Source organism: Atractosteus spatula, chromosome 7 (genome assembly GCF_055471065.1).
Source record: "Atractosteus spatula isolate fAtrSpa1 chromosome 7, fAtrSpa1.hap1, whole genome shotgun sequence".
Taxonomy (NCBI): Eukaryota; Metazoa; Chordata; class Actinopteri; order Semionotiformes; family Lepisosteidae; genus Atractosteus; species Atractosteus spatula.
In genome coordinates, this window is record NC_142712.1 from 41,505,695 (window position 1) to 41,523,158 (window position 17,464).

Below are 17,464 nucleotides of genomic sequence, written 5' to 3' on the forward strand. Positions count from 1 at the left end.
ACAGTACATCTGCCAAGCAGGTACAATTAAAGACTTTCAGCTCGCAACAACAAAAAATTCTTACAATCAAAGTTGCTACATCGGTAAAAAGAAATATTATTCATTTCATAAAGGAAATTATTTGAGTAGGATAAAAACTTCCCAAAATGTTAGTTTTTTCAGAGAGTGGGTTAGTCTTTCATTTTACCAATCATGATATTCATTTGATCTGTGTAATCTCAGAGCTGCCATCGAGATTCCCCGTTTTCTTCATTGAGGAAGCTTGGCCTTAGCCGATTCAAGTATTCACAATCCCCAAAGGTGCTGACAAAGTCAACACACTGGTCTTCTTCGGATTCAGCAGCAAAATACAAATCAGGGTGTCACGTGGCAGTTCCTTCCGGGCCCTATGCGGACGACGCGATCCGGAATAGTGAAGATACACGAGGGAGAAAGTCATGCAGGAAAGGGTCAGGATACAGGGGGGCCTGTCCGAGGTGAGCAGGTGTCCTGGGGAAGTGAGTCCGGGCGAACAAACAAAGCCAAAGTCCAAACGGGGAATCCAAACGGGAGAGAAGAGTCCAAAGCCAGGAGATCCATCCAGGGGTTAAAACCATGAGCCGGGTCGGGACCGGCGGGGCAGGGGATCAGGAACAGAAAGTTAAAACCATAACGGAGCCAGACGCAGCAGGACCCCGGGCTCTCGCGCTGCGGAAATCAATGAGGAACCAGGAGTGAGGTCCGCGTCTGGCTTTTAAGGGGGAGCGGGAATAGCGAACAGGTGCAGACAATGGGAGGGAACAAGGAAGGCCTGGAGCGCCCTTAAGAGGAGGGGCTAGCGATCCTGACACAGAGGACAATAAGTGTGAACTAAATGGCAATTAAAACTGACAACAGTTTACACAGAGGGTGGCGGGGGCCTAGAACAAGCTGGCCAGCCATGAGGTCAAAGCCAATACCTTGCCTGCCTTCAGGAAATTGTTGGATCCTTGCACTAATTAGCTATTGAAAAAGAAACAAGACAGACGGGCCACACTGCTTCCCCTCCTTTGCAGTTGTTCTTGCTATGGTGGGATCTTTAAGCTACAAGCAACACATGCAATACAGTACAGCATTGCACCCTTACTCAGTTGTAGCCTTTCCTTCAATTCTGAAGAAGAGTATGATAGCCCAGTTTTTCCTGTTGTTAGTATCCGGTGGCCTGGGGGTACACCTGTTCTTTTACTTCAGCATTCCACCATTCAGCTTGCACAAGCTCTGCAGAGAGCAGTGCTTCACAGACACTGAAACAATAACGCCCTGGAGCTCATTACACAGGGTCACCGAGACAGCTGGGTGAACAGCTAAAACGACCACAAGACCAAAATCTCTAACCTCACCACAGCACAAATATCCTCTAATCCGATCCGAACTCAGCAGGGCTCTCAAAACCTGGCTCAGCCTGCTGTCTTCACTAATAAAGTGAGCCCTCTGCAAACAGGAGACACAGCCCCCCTACAGTACTTGCAGAAGGTGAATGACAGCGACAGTGACCTGCTTCTCATTGGTCCTAAAGAGACGCTTTGAGTATCGAAACAGGGGAGGCAAAGGGGTTGTCACATAGATCCTTGGACCGAGGCCAAGACCCACCAAGATCCAATTCCCAGAAAAAAAAAAGTTTTTGTTCTGTGCAGAGAGCACTGAGACATCCTGCTTGGAAAACCGACCTATCACCATTCTCAAACAGCTCACTCCATCCTCACTTTACATCACCCTGCCCAACCCTCCCCCCCACACCCACTACTCCACCCTGTCCTCACAACTGTATTGCTGTAGTTCCTGGAAATACAATAGTAAAGCAACAAGGGCTATTATACCTGGAAACAATACGTTATGGAGTGTACCACGAAAGTTTTTGGGACGGGTGACTGCAGCCAAGTTCACTCTCACCTCAGTTGCCCTAATTAAAACTAACTACAAATACCCCACGTGAGGCTTTTCTCCTTCGCACTCGTACTTTCTGTTTCTGTGCCCCGCGCCCCTCCATCCCCACTCGTTCTGTCCCCCTTCGTTCACTCCTCCCCACGCGTGGGGGTCCCAGACTCCTCGTCCTACGGCCCCCACGGCCAGGGAGATAAGCGGGTTGAGCCGAATCTCACCGTGACTAGACTAGACCTTTTACCTGATGGTATCGTCATTATTTTCTGCAACTCCGAGATCAAAGATCTAGGATTCTGCGTGGAGTCCTGGGGGTGATCTATAAACTGCGTTTTGGGCACACAAAAATAATGACTTGCAGCAATAGTGTTGACGGCGTGACCCAGAAGCGTGAGAAAAGTCGCAAATATCAGCCCTTGTAAGTCTGAGTGTCCCCCTTACCACTTCAAAGACTTCCCCGAGAGAAACGACCCTGTCAGGCTGAGTGTAACGCGTTTGTTAAATTGCTAGTAGAGTTTTAACGAGTGATCATTTGTCCCGGTGATAACAGGATTGACTGAGATTGACCATCCCATCCCAAAACACCGAGACTCGCAATACATTTCATCACAACTGACGACGCGCTAGAAATCGGTACCACGCTTGCCTTTCCGCGAAAGAGCTTTTCCTCCTGCGCAATCTGCCCGCTGGGAGGGAAAACTACATTTCCCACAACCCACCGCAAAGCTGTCATTGGTGGCTCCCGCTGTCACAAGTGAGTACAGGTGACTGGAACACAACAAGACACACTCGGAGAGATTGTACACACTGTAATCACATCACGGAGGGGAAGGGAAAAAAAGAAAAAAACGAACAGCTTGCCTCCAAAACCGGGATCTGAATCTGTTCGAGTATACACTTAAAAATATCAAGAAGTTGGGAACTCGCAACTTTTTCTCTCTTGTAGGGAAGAAAATAACTTAAATATAAATATCCATTGCGAATTATTTCACAGCGGCAAGTGCAACTGATCCAGCACTTAAGCTAACTTTGTTCTTTATGACCTTCAGCGGGTAAGTGCTCTGAGTATCTACCAACATTTAAATATCGAGAGTTCTGTCAAGGTCTAACCTAGGCGTAGTAGGGTATTTCGGGAGTCAAGATAGCAAAAGCGGGATTAGGTGTCAGTGCTGGGAACGGAAAAAGAGGGCTGTAACACGGCACCAGTGACTCTACAGCTGCGGGATTTTAGCAGCCGGGCAGAAAGAGGCGTGTGTAGTCCGAACTTCAGCAGCGCTGCAACGGGGTGTGCGATACTTGATAGTGATAATGATAATGAATGCGTCCAACTTTAAAAAAAACGATCAGCGTCACGCCAAATTTGACAAAACTGTGACAGAAATATAATGAAATATTCTGATACTCCTAAAATATTTTATATAATACTCACGAATGATACGCTTGACTCGTTTCCTTTTTACATGTGGAAAAGCGCAGTGCAGGTTCGTAATTTTACAACCACAGAAAAAAGCTTGTGTCTGCAGTGCTTTTAGTTTTACAGACTTGTTTTGTTTTACTTACGGCGACACTGCTTCACTATCGCCCTAAGTGAAATAAGTGCATTGGTGGAATATTATTGTATGGACGAAAAGTGTCTTTGTAAAATCTAAAAGGCGCCCTTCTTTTACGAAGGTTCTGACCCCCCCCCCCCCAGCATAATAAAATTAAGGAATTAAGTTCAGTTAAAGGTGTTTGGACGCCCTCGCTTCTGTATTCCGCAAACTTTGCGAGGAACCGAATGGAACCGGACGAGGTCGGATACCGTCCAAGGGCCGAGAGCCTGCGCTTTTCGCCGGGTTGTGTTTACACATAACGTAATACCTCCAGGAGGTTATTTATAGCATTAACGCAAGATGGCCTCGCAAAAAAGGAACTTTTCTTCAGTAGCAACCTCGTGTGCGTTCCGAGTCGTGCGTCTTTGCAGGGGGGGCTCCAGGAACAGAGTCACCAGAAGACTGATAGCATCCAACTGAGTCTGTTCGCTCCCAGTTTACAGCCAGCCGAGTAATGCAGCGTTTTTGAGCGTGTAATAAGCGAAACTACATTCTGGGTAACACAGGTCACCCTGATGCTTCTCTTAAGCGGTCTCCTGTCTTAAAAAAATAAAATGTAACATTTCCCAGGGTGCACGATACAACCGGTGTGTTTGAAGAGGAGGAGTTTTTAGGGACTGAAGTTACAGCAGGGCAGCGTGCTGAAATTCTGTAGACTGGTGCGTATAGCGCGAAACGAATTAGGTCTTATTTGGATTATATTTGTCGTGCTTTTTCTTTTAGAGCCAGCAGTGGTCCGGGTTCTAGTCTAGCAGCTTCAAGGTAGTGAGAATCTGCTTTTGTGCCCTCGATCGTGGTACTTCACCAGAACTGTTCCAGTTGAAGACCCAGCTGTATCAGTGGGCACAAATCCCAAGTTGCTTTGGTTAAAAGCATCAGATAAAAATGTATCTTTTTCCTGCCGATTATTTGTTGCTTCACGACTCGTGCAGGTCTAGCTGTGCTGTTTGGTACATCAGGAGTGTCTGAGAAGAAAAAGGAACGTACAAGACGCAAAGGTCAGCGGTTCTGTTGACTTGCTAAATATTTTGGCGTGTGGCAAAGGTAACATGACGAAATTGTAAAAGGTTGCTCTGAGGTGGATCAATCCTGAATCAATCTGTTATCCAGGTGATGCTCCTTCCGAAAAGTGTTACAGTCTTACTTAGGTCTTAGTATGAGTTTATGAAAACTTGTGGGGGAAGAACATATATACAGTAGTATTAAAGTGGTTATAAATGGGAAATAGGCCATTCGGCTGACAAAGCCATTTTGGAAGTAGATAATTGATCTCCTCCAGCTGTAAAGTATTGACTTCAATAACATACAGTAGCTGGGCTTGTTCCATACCCCCACAACCCTTTGGGTAAAGAAGCTTGAAAGAATCCTGGTATCGGCTTTATATTACATTGCAGTAGTCTCTGGAGACCTTTTTGTACTGGCAAACAGGCTTGGCACGACAGCTTTCACATCTCCTGTTGGTCTGCTCAGATGAAACGTTGAAACAGGATGTGCAGAGGCTTGTCTGGTAATGGCCAGGAGCGTAGCCACACGCCAGCAGGGGCAAACAGGCTCCACCATGCATTTCTTACAGGAGGAGCTACTGTGACCTTTAAACTTCATGCGCTCTAAGAGGCTGTCTGCCCTCGCGCCTTTGTCAGAAAAACAAAATGAGAGCTTTCATTCAGAAAGATTAGGATTTTGTTCCTGTTAAGTTTGGCAATCTCGTGGAGCAAATCTAAATAAGAAATGTGATGTGCATGATACAGCACTTATTCTTTATGTTAAGTACATACCGTATGATACAGTAGGTTACAAATGAGAGGAGGTCTCTGAGTTCACCCAGAGCCCACTGAGCTCAGCTTAGTAGCTAATTGTTTTGAGAATTCTGTTATATCAAGCTGTTCCTCACAAAAAGCAATGGCCTTCGGCCTTGGCAGCATGTCTGGGCAGCTTGTAAAGTAATGCCTCTTGTCCTGACTGGAAGATCTCATAAAGCTGTGTCCTGTGAGAAGCCAGGGTATGGGCTTCAACACTACAACTGGACAGGGTGTTCCACACCCCCACCACCCTTGGTGTAAAGAAATGCCTGCTGTTTTCAGTTTTAAATGCCAACGTCCCCACATTAGTGTGGATGGAATTGGCTTGAGCAGTGCGAGTCATGTGCGTAATATTTTGTAATGCTGAATCATCCTGCTCTGCTTTGACAACCCTTCACTGACAACCCCTTGTAAGCGGGCGCACACTCGTGAGTTTTGACTTCTGTCATTCCTCGACTTCATATCGCCAAAATCAGCGTGGAGCTTTAGGCAAATCAAGCTCAGTGAAAGGACATGCTGTAGGACTGTAGCTAGGAAAGCCTTATCTCCTCTCTGAACGTTCTCTGACAGACACGTGTAGAGTCCAGACATTGCTGTCGCTATTGTAATCTGTTTCTCGCTGTCATGTAGTGTGGCCCAGCAATGCGGGCTTTGTGGTGCTGGGTGAGGGTGCTGGCAGGGTAACCTGAAGCCCTTGCCCTGCGGAGAGCACCTGCAGCAACAGACATGAGGCAGTCTAGGAAAGGGCAATCCCTTGAAACAGCTCCCCACCCCAGTAAAAACTCCCACCACCCTCTTCGGGATTAGTGTTGTGTTGTTTTGTGAAAACAACAAAAAATGGAGTTGATTGTAATTGGAGCACCACCTATTCAAAAAGTAAGAAAACAGTGCATCCCTTTCTTATTAAAGAAAAAAGTTTATTCCTGGTGCTGTAGTTGCATCAAAAAGGAACGGTCCCACTAATAAAACTGATCATTATACTTAAGCTGTTTATTTTAATGCTGTTTTGAAAAATGTGAGATGAATTTAGTCTTCATAATTTATCTGTGGGTGATCTGGCAGAGCAATTGAATTATCTTATTATTTGTTAATCTGTATGTAAATACAGTTAGTTACACATGAAGCCATGTGTTTTTGTCAATGGATCAATGCAGTCCTACTCGGGAGAAAGGCCTAAACTGTTCTCCCTCAGCCTGTCAGTAAAATGCACAGGAAGTCTTGTGTATTGAATCACGTTGGCCCATCAGAAGTAATGCAATTTATTTGTTTGTTGCATCTGCTTTCTCCTGTATTTCAGTTGTTAATAGAGAACGTCACAGTGTTTTCTGGGACATTCTGTGAGAATGTGAGGATAATTGTTGAAGTCTGGTTGTGGGGTCAGGGTTCTTTCTGAAGAAATAACTCCTCGGGTGTGCGAGGTTGAATTCCGCCAGAGTGATCCAGAACCGAGACATTGGCCAATCCACCATCTTAGCATGGCAGGTCTTAGGGTTGCAGGTGGTTGTGTGGGTTGTAGCTGACAAAGACGAGGAGGTCTTCTGGACCATCTTGATCATTTGGTTGCTAATAGTTTATCAATCCAGCTGTTTCCTGAAGGATCCTTGGGAATTTGCATCCACAGTGTGGAGGGTCTGCTTGTATCAGACACCTGCAACCCTTTGTGTAAAGAAGTGCCTTTTTGGTTTCAGTGTTGAATGCACCTTTACGCTTATGTTCTCAGCTCGGTCTTTCACAACTTGTCCTACTGATGATTTTATCAGTACCTGTCAGAGTTTTAAATACATGCATTGAGTCTCCTTTGTTTAAGGCAGAAGAGAGTGGTGTGCTCTTTTAATCCGTCTGAGCCTGACATTCTTTTCAGAACTGGAATTAAACTGCTCCCTGTGCCTTGAATGGAATCTGGGGCGACAATGTCCTTTATGTAACATGGTCAAAACAACCGGGCGCCCAAACAAGTATCCCGATATTTTTAATCTTGTAATCATACTCCTCCTACTGCGCCTCCGCAAACAGACAAGAAGAGGTGATAGTGCATGAATGCCTGCAAACTGGCACAGCAGGGAACATCACAGCAGGGAGCTGTGGCATTACCCTCCTTAACATAAGATTCAGCTGTACTATCTAACCTTGTGAAAGACTGGTACAGTAACCAGTTCTGTCTTGGTTTTCCATGCTTATACTCATTCATGTACCTTCCTTAGGCTAGCTGCCCTCATCTGACTTTCTAAGGCATTTCTACATCTTTTACTCTGAGTTTACCTTAGCATACCACACGAAGCTCACATAAGCTTGTGTGAGTAATAAGCTTACTGTCAGTACAGCGGGTTGCAACACAATTTGTACCACTCTCACCATGGAGTTTGTTAGCGCCATGTCCTGAAGTAGTCTCTGAAAGGCGGCTGCTCTGCCACCTGTGGCACTGCGTTGAGCTGATATTGATGTCGTTTTCGTCTCTGTTTTCATTTGCTTGTGAACACGAGCTTGACTGAAGCTTTGCTCCAAGTGGCTCGTATACAAATCCGTTTCCCAAGTTTACAAGGGGAGAAAGATCCTGGTGCAAGGATAAGCTTGAACAGACTGTCAGTTTGGTTTTCTGAATATTTTGAGTTGTTAGATTGTTGTTAATGTTAAGAAAGTAACAGAAATGAATATTTAAAAGCCATTTGACAGTCAGCTCTATTAGATGCAGTGTCTTTCCAGTTCTCATCCTTTAACTGACCTGTGACTTTTTATAACCGATAACACTCATTCAACTGTTAATGGTCTTATGTTTCTTTTGCGACATAAAAATATGACAGTTGTGGTTCCAATTCTAGTACTGTCTTGACATATTAATTTATTCTTTGTAAATACATAGTTTAAAGAAAATAATGGCATACAGTATGTGTGTCACAATTCTGCTTTAATGTCATGAAGATCCACTGTGTTCCACACAACATCAGGATAATTTTACTCAATCACATTTATAATTCAAAATGTGCCTGTACAGTATATACTGTACTACTGTGTGTATTATTTTGTGTGTAGAATAGTAAAGATTGCAGTGTAAATGCTACTTCCATTGAAGCTGAAGTGAACTGTAATTGCAGCTTAAGGCACTGCTTTTGTTGTAAATTTGAATTGAAATTTATCTCGGGTGTGATCTATGCCTGTGTGAAGTATATCTGGGCAGCCCGCAGTGGGATGGGTTCTGCTTAATGAGTCTGTCAGACATGTGGCAGACCCATCAGGCTCATTACCCTTGTAACAGGGAGCGAATCGCCAGGGCAGATTCGAATTTGTTTGAGTAAACAGACATGTTTGGCTACACCTTAGCAAAGCGCAGAGGAGCTCAAACCGCCAGCTGTTGCTGCTGCTGGGAGCTGCTGAGCTGCTGAGCTGCTGTTGAAGGCTGCCCAGGTATGGGCAAGACAAACAGTGACAGAGGAATGGGACTTTTCACAAGCCTCCATTTTCCAAGTCATCCTGTTTTTCCTTTGCTGACGTTAATACTGTAAGTAGCTGTTTGTGCTGTTGACTGGTTACCACAGTATTTTTTTCTGTTTTACCGGGGTTTGCTGCGCCGTGCATTTATTATATCTGTTTTGGGTGTTTTACTATCCCTTTGTGTACTGTACCATGCTTGTCCTTGGATTTCACTCCGCATGAGTACACTCCCCTCTGCTTTTACCTTGCTTTACCACAGTAAACGTTTCTTGGGACAGTCCCCTTGACTTCTGTCCTCAATGGAGGAGCTGGCTATAGGTTTTTCTCCTGGATTGAGTGAAATATCCCACCCATGCGCGTGTGTTGGACACTGTTATTATGGTTCCAGACAGTGCATAAAAAAGTCAATTAAACTGGAGTATTCTGATTTTATAAAAGTTTTTTTATAAAGGTTTTTAAAAGGTTTTATAAAAGAAAAAAAGTGACAAATACACACTTTTCACGTCTTCAACTTTAAATAATGTAATTTAAAATACCTATGTGCTACTGAGAATAATGCTCTGGTAGTTTTGCAAATGAGTAACGCCATTGTGTGCCTGAGCATTGAGCTGACATTAGGAGTTATTTTTTCTCTTGACCAATACAGGATACATGATTTACTGTAGCTTCCTCGTTTTGTCTGGCTTCATGTTACTGGATGACTTCCCCTTGTGTGTGCCCTCCCTAAAGGTATAGAATCTCTTTGAAATGTCTCACATGCCACAGCTCTGGAGCACAACACAAAGAATTTACTCTGAAACTAAACTCTGCTTAACCTGCTACTTGAAATTCAACACTTGTGTTGTTGTAAACAGGCAGGTCGAAAATCATTTTCTTCAGCGCTGCAGAATACCACAATGTCCTGGTCTTAAACTCAGTAAGTGACCGTAATATTTGCTTATATATATGTGAGTTCTTACTCTCCACAGCTGGCAGGCAGCCAGAGAGCCATTCGATTGATCAGCACTAGCTGAAAGCACTTGGATATATGCTTTTAAAAACCCACCTCCCTTTGTCACAATTATGTGCACAGTGTGGTAATAGAAAAAATGTAGGTGTTCAAATATTTTTGCAAGCCTGTTTAAATGAAATGCAAAATTGATTTTTTAAAACAAAAAAAAAGTGTCCTGTGTTTTTTTAAAAGTATGCGTTGGAGTTGTCAAAATGCATTGTGAAAAAAGAATGGCCTTAAAAAGAGCTATAGTTCCCTATTTCCCTTGTCATGGGAACATGTTATATTTTTTATATTATAGTCTTTTATATTTTCTAAATATACTAACTGCACACACAGTTGAGTTGAACTCTTAATGGTGGTGAGTTTGGTGCTTGTGCCTGCCTTGCGAATTGTCACGGCAGCTGTGACCTGCGCTGGCACACAGCACTGGCCTGCTCTGAAGAATCTAATGACTTCTGCAAGCACCTCAAAGTAAAGTCAAATAGATCACTGTGTGTTTTAGGACAACTGCCGTTTCGTAATATCTGAAAGCGACCCTTCTCTGTTTAACGTGGCACCGTGGCCCCAGGCACATCCCACCCATTGCTTGCAGGCAAGCAGAGTTTGTTTTCTAGTCTGGCTGTCTGCAGAGCCACAGTCGTGTAGGCTTCATCACTGCAGGTATCACTAAATGGCCAACATGCAGAGATCTGGACAACATGTCATCTCCTTATTATTAATCAACATAGTGGTCCAATTAACTCACTCAGAGGGTACTGTGACGAGTAATCTCAGCATCCTCTGGTGTTCAGCTGAAATGAACAGCAGAGGATATTGTGGTTCTGCATGAGCAGCTTTGCAGATTTCTCTTCTGGACAAACTGCTGCCGATATCCAGATGCTCTTAATTTTCAGGTCAGAACTGGCCCGTGCAATCCATGTCTTGCTGCTTGTCTCCGTCCTTGAAGCATCCCAGACCCCTGCCTACAGCCACGACCGTGTCCGCATGCCAGCTGGGTCAAGGGCTGGCGTGCTCATCATACTTTAAATAGCTCTCTGCAAGAGTCCTGTGTCCATGGGACAGGAGGCGTCGCTCGCGCAGAAGAGCCAGGAATCCGGGGCCCGTATCGCAGGTCCTCACCCCTCAGATTCGCCACGCTCCGTCTCAAGTGCATCTGACTTTCCACGTCACCCGACAGGCTCTGTCGCACTGCTGCCCACCCCCGTGCTCTTATTTGGAAGGATTAGAAGAGAAATAAAAATGCCGTTCTGCTGGTTCTGCTCTTGACATACCCCTCCCACAACGATATTTTTTTTTTGACCAAAAAATAAAAAGTTTTGTTCGTGGAAGCTGCTGCATGATCATGTGAAACAGGAAGTGACCCAGGCAGTTGACACCCAGCACAGAGGGCTGGGACTTTTTGTGTGTTTTCAGGTTGCTTTGCGTTTTCTGTCCTTGCAGCGCGAGGAGCTCTGATCTGAGACCGATTTCAGATTTCACGTCTCGCCTCGCGCTGCTGCGGGGCTTGCGATGTAATTGTGTTTCCAGCCGTCCCCCTCAGAGACGAGGCCTTTTGTGAGACATTTCACCAGTGAAAACAGCGGGCTCTCGGAAAGAGAAAACGTCTCTGGATGGATGAATGTGAGCCTTGCGTTATAAAGAAGTGGTTTCTTCACTTTGGTGAAAATACAGAGGCAGCTGTTATTGATCAATTCATAATTCATTGCAACAGCAACAACAGCAATAAGAATAATGACGCTTTTCTGTATTTTAAGTACTTTTAGGAACTCTGTGCCCTTTCCAAAAAACAGATTTCCTAAAAAAGATGAAAAAACTCACCGTACTTTGACCTGAGAAAACCAATAAAAACAACCAATAAAAACAATAAAGAGTACATTAAAAGGGATAGTAAAAGTGATTTCCTCAGTCAGAGCTGCTTTACAAGAAAAGGCTCTGTAGCCCATTGTGTGGAGCCTGGTCTAAGGTGTGATGAGAAGTCCTGTGTCAGCAGATCACAGATCACACGCTGGACTGTACTTGTACAGATAAGCTGGAGCTGGACCATTCAGTGCCTTGTATTGCCTTAAAATCACCTGTTTCACAGAGAACCAGTGCAGCTCACACTGGACAGGAGTTACTGTATCTGCTCAGGCAGAGAGGAGGTACTTTCAGTAGCACGTGACGTGCAGAATTGTGGACTTACTGCAGCCTGCAGCAGAAACCCCAGGAAGCCAGGAATTAATTGCCCAATAGACCTCCCTGGCATGACTTGTTCACCAAACCTCTGGGTATATTCTGAAATAAAGTTACTTCCTGTTGGAGTCATGTGAGATATTTAATTGTCAAGCTGTTTCCCACTTTAACCAAAAGCCCAGAGAAGGTCTCTGGAGATATAACCATAATTTTCTTCTGGACGGGCAGTGTGTGTGTTGTTGCTATGGAGCAGAAGCTTCGAAAAATACTCTAGTACAGTCATTCAGGCTAATGATATTTAATCAAATCTTGACCCCAACTAGAAATGACCTATTTTAAACTTGTTAATGCTGAATGGAAACCACCTTCATGCGTTGAATTTCTCAGGAAGGGTTGCATTTTTAATCCAACGAGAGCCTAGGTTTTCAGATGCAGTATAATTCATCACAAGGTTGTTGTCCCACAAAGAGACAAGTGATTTAAGAAGGTCTCTTTTGAGGAACAGCACGCATATCTCATTAAGGCGAGCGGGTTTTCTGGAAGACATATCCAGTCAATAGACAGTAAGCGGTGGTGCACTAATCTTACTGGAGCTACTGTGCCTGCAGCGGTTAATGTCAGATTTCCTGTTAGCGTGCTAGCCTTTGGCCACCAGGAGTTGCACAGTAAGGAAGAAATATTCCAGAAATTCCAAAAACAGGTGAGTAATTAGCTGCTCACTTATCCGCGGAGCAAGAGTGGCCATTGTGTGGGGGTGATGCAGAGAGCTGACCATGGAGTTTATATTGTACATGAGCATCAGTCACGTGACCTGGAAGTCCCGAACTGTTGGGACTACAGTAGACTTGGCGCAAGTATTCATCCCCAGAAATGGCAGCACAGTATCATACTTCATGCACAGCTGTGAAAAAAGTACCCAAGGGGACACATGGAAGTTACTTTAGGAAGAGGTATGTAGGACTGAAAATAGGAGGCTCCTTTCTTACTATACAAGTTGTGACTTGGGTGTCTCTTGGGAACAAGCTGCTCCACCACAGTATTGTAGCTGATTCAGTGTGGTACTTTCAGAAACGATTGCTAACATTCGAATCGCTGAGGTTCGGCTCAGTAAGCCTCCACTCACTTATAACCGATCTTGTCTTCAGCTAGCAAGACTTTCCTGTGCTTGCTCATTACGCTACACATTTAAACAAATCTGACAGCAGCCTCTCTATGACTTCTAGGTATCGACCCGTATATAAGACAAGGCTTTTTCTTGAACAGGAAAGCAGTGCCGCTGTGGTAGTTATTTTGGTATAGCACTCATTCTACGACACCTCCTCATTTCTATGCCTGTTCATGATGCCATGCAGTGGGAGGACTGCATTAAGTTATTAGTCACTAAGACAGCCTGCAGTTTAACAAAGTGCTCTACAAGAAGCAAATAAATAAAGATAAGGAAAAAAAATCACAAAGGAAAAGAACAGCAACAGGAGGACATGCTGCCTGCGTTTGTCTACCCTTCTGCTGCATGATCATCTATTTCTCACGCACTCCCTGCCTGGGATTTCTGTGCCTCAATCAGAGCTGAGGGTTTCAGGCCAGCACAGAGACAGCCCCTGCACGTACGTCCCAGTTTGCAGCAGGGCCTCGGACACTGAGAGCTCCTTGTTCCCCATAAGAGTAATGGCATTTCAGTCAATTTAGGGGAAGCGGAGGAGGGCTTGCTCAAAGCAAGAAGTAATACTGTAATTGGGAAGGATCATGACTAAGGGTTTCCCTGTGACTTTATGCGGCCCTGGGTCACGAGCAAAGGCGTTTCTTTTCAGTGTCAGACAAGGAATATAAGGGGAACGAAAGGAGAAAACATGATCCGATCAGAACGTAGCACTGGGATCACGAGCAAGACATTGGCAGGGGATTCCAGCTAGACTGTGGGTGCACCATGGTAAGGCATTGCAGTTACTCTGAGCAGTTCCACTCGGCGCTCTGTTTGACTGTCGCGTCGCAGGAACAGTAGTGCAGGCTTTTCTCTTTACTGCTCTTTCTTTTGGTCTTGTAGTTTGCGCACGCTGTGAACAGTAGACACGCTGCACAGCACGGCCGACTGATTTCAAAGCTAAATAGGTTTTTACCTTTCTCTCTCTTGTTGTTTTTTTGTTTTTGCTTGTTTGAGATATCCGAGATATTAGCTTTGGTTCAGAAGGACCGTCTTCTGTCATCTTATGTGTTGTTTTTATAAACTGAAGGCTAATATTGACACGCTCATGGAGATTCTTTTGTGCTAGGAGTGACTCAGTGGGGATGACGTGTCCCATTGTGTGTCGTTTAAAAGTCTAATAAATTCCCAAACCCATGAATTATCTATTTGTTCTACCCCTCTCCGTGTCCCTCTTTTCTTCTTTTCTGTTCTTCTTTTTTCCAGTGGCATTTTTTGTCTTCTCTGAGATGTGAGATTTAAAAACCACTGCCAGCGCAGCTCTTTCAATTTCCAGTGTTGGAGACAAAAGCATGAAGTTGAATTTGGATGTGAAGGCTCCGCCTCAACTCCAGAAGTTTGTTTTAGTTGACTGGTGCATCAGATTATAGAGCACCACCCTAAGGTTCTACCATTCTTTTCAGTGAACTATTGGAATAAGAATAATATCTAAAAGCCATGAGGGAAGACTTCTTGGATGTGGGGAACTAAGTTGTCACATTTCTCAAAGGCCCTGACATAGCCAGCACAGTGGACTTCTTCATTGTTGACAGTGAAATATGAACCAGAAGACACAGGTGGAAACTTTGTGGAAGTGCATTAAAGCCCAGAAGAGGAGGCAGTTCTTTACAGAAAGGGTTGTGGGAGTCTGGAACAAATTTTCCAGCTGCATTGTTGAAGCCGATACACTGGCTTCTTTCAAGAAGCTTTTGGATGAGATCCTGGCATCATAGGCTTCTGTCTACCAAACAGACAAGACAGGCCAAATGGCCTCCTCTCGTTTGTAACCCTTCTTATGTTCTTATTGAAGAATGGTCTACCATATGCAGTCGTTCTGTTGAAACTGGGCATCTCCTTCGAGGTACTGTAAAACTATGGCAGGCATTAGTCGAAGCAGCAACAGCAGCATTATAACAACGAGTGCTGGTTTGCATAACAGGTAGGGTGTTGAGTGTAATGGTTGCAAAACACCTCTTTGAGCTGCAGTCATCTGCAAGATGCACATTGTTTTGGATCTGAGCAGAGATAAGAAGCCTGAGAACAGAATTGAAATAAAGGGTCTGATTCATGATGAACGCCCACAGGCTCATAACTATATGAATTGTGGAGATCATTATATCTCATTCTGACACAGATTTCTGCTGGTTTTAAAAGAAATACGCAAATTTTTGGAACTAGTTGGAAATATAGTTAATCCATAATTGACTAATACGATATAATTTCTGTGCACATTTGGAGACTTTTTGGCAGAAGAGTGCCTTTTCAAAGCTGGTTACAGGTGCAGCGTGTGTTGTCTGACTCTGAATTTGAACCCCATCTTTATAGACCAGATATGTATTCAACACAGTTTGCCGTAAGCCCTGTCCCACACCACAGGAAGTCTAAAGCTCTTGACAGATCTGAGGAGTAACCTCACTATAATAGCCTTATCCTATGTAATGAGACTTGCTGCACTGTTCCGTATTTTTAAATCATCTGGATTATTTCCTTGTGGTATCTATAAATTGTAAAATTTGTGTTTTCAGGACTTCACCCCATGAATGTTTTAAACGGTGTACATGTCCAGGAAGAAAGATGTCTTTTTAATCCCCAAACCAGTTCTGTGCTCTTGAGTTTTTTTCCTTCGGATACAGACCTCGTGACTTAGTTGCCTCTTTTCTTTCTAGTGTTGTGAAATCCCAAACCGCAGAGAAAATTATGTTCCTTGCCGGTTTTATTCTGAAATGCTTCTGATAACTTTTCCATAGTGTCATAGCTGGTAAACCTTTTTTTGTTTGATCTTTGTTAAGATAAGATCCAAGTGGTTAAGGCTCTAACCATACATGAGGATAATAGCGTATTTTAAATCTCTGGGAAAAAGAAAAGGAAAATGTATATTGTGTACAGTCCTGTACTCACAGAATAGGAGCAATAACCTCGACTGTGGGGGAAATTAAAGACTTTGGAGACTTTTTTTCATTTTCTCCAAGACGCACTGTAATCTTAAGTTGGAAAGTATAATTTCTACAACAGCTGCAAATGAGTGTCATTTTGAAGCTGCTTCAGATATGCGCTTTTTCAGCGCAGGAATTCCTGGAGTTTCCTGACTCCTGTTCCCAGTTCGAAGTTGTTGTTAGTCCTGGCAAACCAACACCTCATATCAGGACGCTCACTTGACAGTGTCAACGAAGGCAGGAGCAATTTCTGGACAGTGTCCCTTGAGGACTGAGCACAGTAATTGATGGATTTATTTATTTACCATTTGCATCCTAATTCTCTTCCAGCATAATTCCATGAGTATTCCGTAAGGACCTTCCCCTCACAGAGATGTAGAGCACCGTGTGTTGAAGGCACCAGGAGCACTTTCAGCGATTTCAGATAAAGAGGTAATTGTCTCGCCTTTGTTCGGACACATCCAGCTAGAGAATACTGCATTGAATGGGACGACGTTGCAGCTGTCCCATCGCTTAGTTCCAGCACTGCATAGCTGTCACTCTTGCTGAATGGTAACTGGGCGCCTGGTGCTTCTTTTGGAGCTGTCAGAGATGTACCATGTTGAGTTATGAGCTTCTCTTTTTAGAAATTGATTTTTAAAAGTTTTTTTTTATCTTTGCAGTACAGAAAGCAAGCTTGAACGTACTCTCATGACTCCTCGTTCCATGTGAACTGACACACAAAAAGTGTAATGTGTCAACTTGCTTATTCATACACAGAGACCTAATAATGGTCTAGGTGGAACACTTTGAGGTTGTGTATAAAAGTATAATGCTAAAAAATAAAGTGTCCTTTTATGTATAGAAGAGGGGTCTCCAGACTTGGTCCTGGAGAGCCCCAGCCTAGCAGGTTTTGTAGGTTACTATTAAATCACAAAAATCTGAAGATTTGTATCATTTTCTCTGTGATCATTTGCAAACTGATTTGTTAAATTTAGAGAGTTTGGGAAAAAATGTAGAGATTATTTGGGATTCAAATCCAAGTACTCCTCATCCATCCAGCACAGTTTACAGGTGTAGGCAAGCTCTAGGGACAGGCTTCCTGAAAGATAACTGGATGGGGTCAGCGGGGACGCTGACCGGAGGCGGTCATGTTACTCGCTCACAGCTCCTCGTGGCTCTTACCCTGCGGTGGGGTCCGGTGGGCAGCTGAGGCTCTGAGCTCCTGCTTGTGTGTGTCCCCAGCTGCTCAGGTATGAGCATGGTGTTTCTGTGCCGCTGAACCCCAGCAGGGGCCGTGACCCTTAAGCTCCCTGCTTTCTCCTGCTTCTGAGTTCTGCTCCGGGCTCCTCGAATGGAAAATCTAAGTGTTGATACATGTAATTACATGTTAAAAATACATCCATGCACGGTCTTATGACCACGTCTTAATTTGTTTTTCAGGGTAGGAAAAAAAAGAATGCCTTTTTTTTTTACCAACAGCGTCGATTCTTCCT

At 44.1% G+C, this 17,464-nt stretch overlaps 1 protein-coding gene across 5 annotated transcripts in view; it reads left to right on the forward strand.

Moving 5' to 3' along the window:
• Window positions 1-2,670: 2,670 nt before the first annotated feature.
• The window catches only part of tfeb (transcription factor EB), a 40,637-nt gene continuing 25,843 nt past the window's right edge, over window positions 2,671-17,464 (forward strand). For 2 of the 5 annotated variants that reach the window (XM_088921414.1, XM_088921417.1), the window contains exon 1: window positions 2,677-2,948. The gene's annotated coding sequence lies outside the window, so the exon portion shown is untranslated. Of the gene's footprint in view, window positions 2,949-16,319; window positions 16,422-17,464 lie in introns of all 5 variants that reach the window. The other 3 variants (XM_088921416.1, XM_088921413.1, XM_088921418.1) reach the window with 3 other exon arrangements.